This window comes from Littorina saxatilis, linkage group LG9 (assembly GCF_037325665.1).
Source record: "Littorina saxatilis isolate snail1 linkage group LG9, US_GU_Lsax_2.0, whole genome shotgun sequence".
NCBI lineage: Eukaryota > Metazoa > Mollusca > Gastropoda > Littorinimorpha > Littorinidae > Littorina > Littorina saxatilis.
The window spans coordinates 39,794,736-39,800,503 of record NC_090253.1 but is presented as its reverse complement, the minus strand read 5'-3'; the positions used below and the strand labels follow the sequence as shown (position 1 = coordinate 39,800,503).

Here is a 5,768-nt window from a genome sequence, read left to right as displayed (position 1 = left end):
ATTTGGGGCACATGTTATGCTTTTATCATGAGACACATTTGGTCACATATGATCAAGGTCAAGGTCACTTTGACCCTTATGAAATGTGACCAAAATAAGGTAGTGAACCACTAAAAGTGACCATATCTCATGGTAGAAAGAGCCAATAAGCACCATTGTACTTCCTATGTCTTGAATTAACAGCTTTGTGTTGCATGACCTTGGATGACCTTGACCTTGGGTCAAGGTCACATGTATTTTGGTAGGAAAAATGTGTAAAGCAGTTCTTAGTGTATGATGTCATTGCTAGGTTTAGTTATTTGACGTCAAGGTCATGTAAAGGGCAAGGTCAAGCATGTGAGTCGTATGGGCTTTGCCCTTCTTGTTTCACAATGTAGTCGTCAGTTAGTCATTTGAATGCGACTCCATGTGAGCTTATCTACAATAGCACGTTTTTATGCACGAAACAAACGGCTGTGGTTCACAAAAACTCTAGCGATGGTTTTTGACTGTTGAGAGGAACGGTGATACATGTATATGCATAAACCGCCGTCTGCTACGACCCTTGCGTGACCCTGCTTCCGGGCTTTTCTTTTTTCAAACTTTCACAACTTCGAATTGTACTGATCTTGTCTTGATAAAAAAAGAATTCTTTTATGATTAAAGAATGTTTGTGTGACAAGCTGTCAATTTATTATTTAGATTTTAAAAGTTAGGTCTAGCGCAAAAACGCACCACGGTCCAAAAACATTCTGATAATCATCGATCCACGGCTATCGCCAGTTTACATCGATAGAATGAGACCCGAAGGGAAGTAACTCATTTTTGACCTGAGTTCAATCGGCAAAATTAATTCTTTAAAAATTGCTCGCTCTTTACGTAGGGCACCTAGGATATTCCCGTTTGGTGAGCGTTCAAATGGAAGGGTGTTTGTACTGTGTGTAAAAGCCTGACAGTATCTGTGATGGTTTACGGGAGGCTTACTGTCCGGGCGTGATTTCCGGTATTGAATATTCATAACAGCCGTCCAGCACCAAAACGAGGCGCCATTGTTGTAGAGGACCAAGTCCACGAAAATAAATTCTTTGAAAATGTTTCACGCTCGACAGAAAGCAGCCAGGATGTTCCCGTTCGGTGAGCGTTCAAATGGAAGTATGCTTGTACTGTATGTAGACGCTCGGGGAGCTCTGTGATGGTTTACGGGAGGCTAACTGTGCCTTTAACGTATATACATCTATACACACCCAAGAAGATAAGGCGCTCAGCAGGTCTGCACTCATGTTGATCCATTATGTCGGAAACAGGCAGAATTGGATCCTCCACCCGACAGTCACTGAGCTACAGTGCTGCTCTCAGCTATAAGCAAGAGAAAGCAGCTTGAGTGTTTCATCGCATATAATTCCAGTGTTTGCATACTCCATAGCGATTAGCTGAAACTATTTAGCTAAAACATTAAACTATTATCAGTGGAATACCAAAGAGGTGGCATATGTCATCCAAAATATAAGGCAATTTAAAGTGTGATTGACGGGACAGAAGCGTTTCAATGATACAAATAGAGAACACTACATAGTCTACTGTGTGTTACTGGGTTTACACAAGTAAAAGTGAATATTTTTTCTTCTTCTGTTTCTTCGTTCATGGGCTTAAGACTCCCACGTTCACTCATGTGGATTTTTACGTGTATGGCCGCCATTCAGGCAGCATATGCCAATTTCGGGGGAGGCATGCTGGGTACTTTCGTGTTTCTATAACCCACCGAACTCCCACATGGTTTACAGGATCTTTTCCGTGCGCACTTGGTCTTGTGCTTGCGTGTACAATGCGCCCGTCGTGAATATTTCAATATTTGAAAAGCAGTAAGTGTAAATCTGGTGCCACACAGCAAGCCATGAAGTATTCTGTTTTCAATTCCTATGTACCGGAGAGATAACCCATGTAGTAACTAAACCATACACGCACATATGGGCATATCATTGAGGTCATGGCAAGCTGGTCTGGCAGGGACCTTATATATTCCACTGCTCATGATTACAAAGTCACAGATGCAAAGTCATTCTCGTAACACGTTTGGGCTTGCCATTTTCTCGTGAGTGTTTCGGAGATTTTGCATAAGCAATGGAAAATGACATCCCTGACAGACATGTTGTTTGAACCAACCTCATTTACATGATAGACACGCCTGTGAAGAGATGGTTCATTTATCACATCATGACACATGGGTGGTATTTCTCAGGTAGGCAAAACAATATATATCTAAATGCACCAATTTACCTCAAGCACTCAGCAGGTCTGCACATATGTTGATCCATTAGGTCAAAAAACCACCAGAACTCGATATGTTGTCCTAAAGTCACAGATATAGTGGAACCCCCCAAGGATCCTGAAAAAATAATTAAAAATGAAGAGCCAACACTTGTACAAATTATCTGTCTTTGTACATACAAGCACATACACAAATAAATCTGCTTGCACTATGCTGGCTTTAGGCATGTGTAATAAAATTATTTTGGGGGAGCTTCTCGATTCAACCGGGAACTTTTGTTGTTGTCAAAAGCAATTTATGCCTCAAACATTCTCCCACTCTAAGACTGAACTATGCATTCAGTATGTGTTGATATCTGACTTAAAGCTGTGGTCTATTTATGACTTTCCGGGGCTACGAGGTTGAAAAATAGGGACAAAATCAAGTACAGATTTCTGTACAGCAAACACTACCCGAAACCCCACCTATACGGCGTGTATGACCTTGAGAGCTTCAGTCAACGCTTGAATTTTGCAGTGGTAACATCCGGTTTGCTCTCGCAGAGCTGAGCATAATGTCAAGAAGGATCGAGCAGAAAAAATAAACGACTTGGCAGGGATTCGAACTCAAGGCATCGGGGCCTCGAAATGTCGGGGCCGATGTCTTAACCGCTAGGCCACTTCACCAGTATTGTCAAAGACAAAAAATTGATAATTTTATATCATTCTACGCTTGAATTATCATTCATGCGTTGCAAAAACGTAACAATTGACATTAAAATTTGCCTTTACTTGCAAACATGTTTTTCAGAATCGCAGTACATGTTTACACCGTCATGCTACACGACATTCGCGCCATGCAAATAGCTGCGATATCTCTATTTACAACATGCAAGAAAATGACAAGAACAGTAATTGAATCTCTCCAAAGCTCTGTGCAGTTGAAACCAGACATCTAAGAAATAGTTATACATGTATTCACTTCTGAACAATGGGCGGATAGAGATAATTATAAATCATGCTGCTTCAAGAATAACATAATATGAATTCTTATCAATGTTTTTCCTTCTTTTTCTCAATTGGCGCAGTAGCCTGGTGGTTAGGACATGAGACACGAAGTCTCGAGGTCGAGAGTTCGAATCTTCGCCGGGGCGTTAATTTTTTCCCCTTGATCTCTCTTGAAGATAAAATATGATCAGTCTTGAGAGAGCAAACCGGATGTTATCCCTGCAAAATTCAAGCGTTGACTGAAGCTCTCAATGTCATACACGCCGTATAGGTGGGGTTTCGGGTAGCGTTTGCTGTACAGAATTCTGTACATGATTGTATCCCTATTTTTCAACCTCGTAGCCCCGGAAAGTCATAAATAGACCACAGCTTTAAACTCACAAAAATAACAAAGGCTAGTTTGTAAAAAGACACTTGTTTGTTTGTTTATTTGTTGCTTAACGTCCAGCCGACTACGCAGAGCCATATCAGGACGAGGAAGGGGGGGATGAAGGGGGCCACTTGTCAAGCGATTCCTGTTTACAAATGCACTAACCCATTACTTGTGTCCCAGCAGGCTTTAGTAAAACTAAATTAATACCTACTGGAAGATTACCAGTTTCCAGTATGTTAAAATAGGCTTAACCTATCTACTGCTGGACTTACATCAGAACACTAACAGATTAAACTATACATGAATCGCGAGACAAGCGGCAAGAGAAGAGATTTTTGGAAAAAATACAGGTGAATGAGCAAGAAGGCAGAAAAAGGAAAAGAATTCATGAAGAAAAAGAGAGCATGACAGGAAAGAGGAACCAAAAATCTACCTAACAGCAAACTAGAAAGCTCCTGCGGTTCCAAAAACAGGAGGGGCCTTTAATTTCATAACCGCAGTGCTCCACTGCGGGAGTAAAAAGACACTGATTTGAAAAGAAAATTTAAATTCAATTACATATTATTATGTATTATATAATCTGTTCTGGGGCTTTTTTCCAGGTCTTTTAAAAAAGGATGTTCACAAACAATAACAAACACATTTTCAATCCAATGAATGTTTGCAGCACTGTCAGCCGGACAGAAATGACAGTATGTTGACAAAGCCGTGATAAAAACATAACCTGCAGTCCTACCTTAGCGCAAAGAAGTATGAATGGTCTCTGTGTACTCTACAATCTCTGACTGTGGCCCTATGTAAAGGTCGAAAAGAGCTGGCTGTGCTTGGCCATTAAGAAAAATTTCAGTTAATTCAGATTTGTACAAGGAGAGCATAAAAGCATATATTCACAGCATGTATGTCTTGTTATTGCTATAGGTCTATATATCTATGCCACAATGACACAGCAAATACGTACATTCATACAGACATATTCATTTACTCATATAATTTAAATTATATAGCACCACAGGAATATGTTAATATCAAAATCTAATATGAAATTTCCTACACACACCCATGAAGTTCAAGCCCTAAGCAGTTCTGCACACATGTTGATCCAGGAGGTCCAAACACACCCTGCACTTGTTGTCCAACAGTCACTGCTCCAGTGAAACCCTCCATTTAGGACCCTGAAAGATATAACAAGTTCCATAAAGTGATACAAAACTCTTTGTTGTTGTCCTTATCTGCTGAAGGAGCACCTCCTGTCGCTTCACAGCATCTGTAACACAAGAGAGGACTGAGTATCCAGCCAGAAATTTCATGACTGTATTTTTATAATGATGATCAACAAAACTTTTTAGGGGCTTTTAAAATGATATGACAAATATAAAGTCAGATGCACTTCACCCATTGTTATACTTAAACATAGAACTAAGGCTTGCTCATACAGTGGAACTCCCCTTGTTAGACCTCAAAATATCTGAGAAAAATAGGCCTTAAAAAGGACCCCTGGGTGTCTTAAAAAGGCCGTTGATTGATGATTCACAAAGGTTATTCACAGAAAATATGAAAAAAGCAAGGTCCTAAAAGTGAGTGTGTCTTTAAGTGTGTGTGTCTGTCTGTGCATCACAATTAAGGGCTAAACAAAAACAAACACACACCCAAGAAAAGCAAAATTTGTTTGAAAATTTGATCAAACTCCAAGACAGTGAATCAAACAAGAAATGTCCATCACTGATTCAGACGCAGTTTATATTTGAATGTATGTGTGTGTGTTGCAAACATTACACAAAAGTGGATCATAAATACCAAATTCAGCTAATGCTAGTACCGTATTGCAAATTACATTAAATTTGAAATGAAATTTTATAATTTGTTGTTAATAATTTACTTACTGGTTAAAGAGTACAACTTTTCACAATTTCAGCACAGAGAATGGAATCCTTGGTGTCTGCTTCCTTTTCTATCTGAATGACTCATTGGTACAGCCATCTGTCATCACCCTGCCGACTGTTTTTTTTGACCTGGAGTCCAGAAGCTTCCCCACCAACTCAGGCAGTTTTGTTTTTCACTAAAAGTAAAAGAATAAAGGTCAAATAGATTTGCACAAAGGAATAAAAAGAGGTTTTCTAGTAATCCAAATAAAGCATGCAGAAATAAAAACACAAAAAGTAACATC

At 39.5% G+C, this 5,768-nt stretch overlaps 1 long non-coding RNA gene across 2 annotated transcripts in view; it reads right to left on the bottom strand.

Annotated features, from left to right (window-relative positions):
- Nucleotides 1-1,193: 1,193 nt before the first annotated feature.
- LOC138976049 (uncharacterized) overlaps nucleotides 1,194-5,768 on the bottom strand; it is a 6,010-nt gene continuing 1,435 nt past the window's right edge. The window contains exons 3-6 of one of the 2 annotated variants that reach the window (XR_011458856.1): nucleotides 5,485-5,660; nucleotides 4,662-4,868; nucleotides 2,254-2,362; nucleotides 1,194-1,335 (exon numbers count right to left, since the gene is read on the bottom strand). This is a non-coding gene — a long non-coding RNA (uncharacterized lncRNA). The remainder of the gene's footprint in view (nucleotides 1,336-2,253; nucleotides 2,363-4,661; nucleotides 4,869-5,484; nucleotides 5,661-5,768) is intronic. The other variant, XR_011458855.1, reaches the window with a different exon arrangement.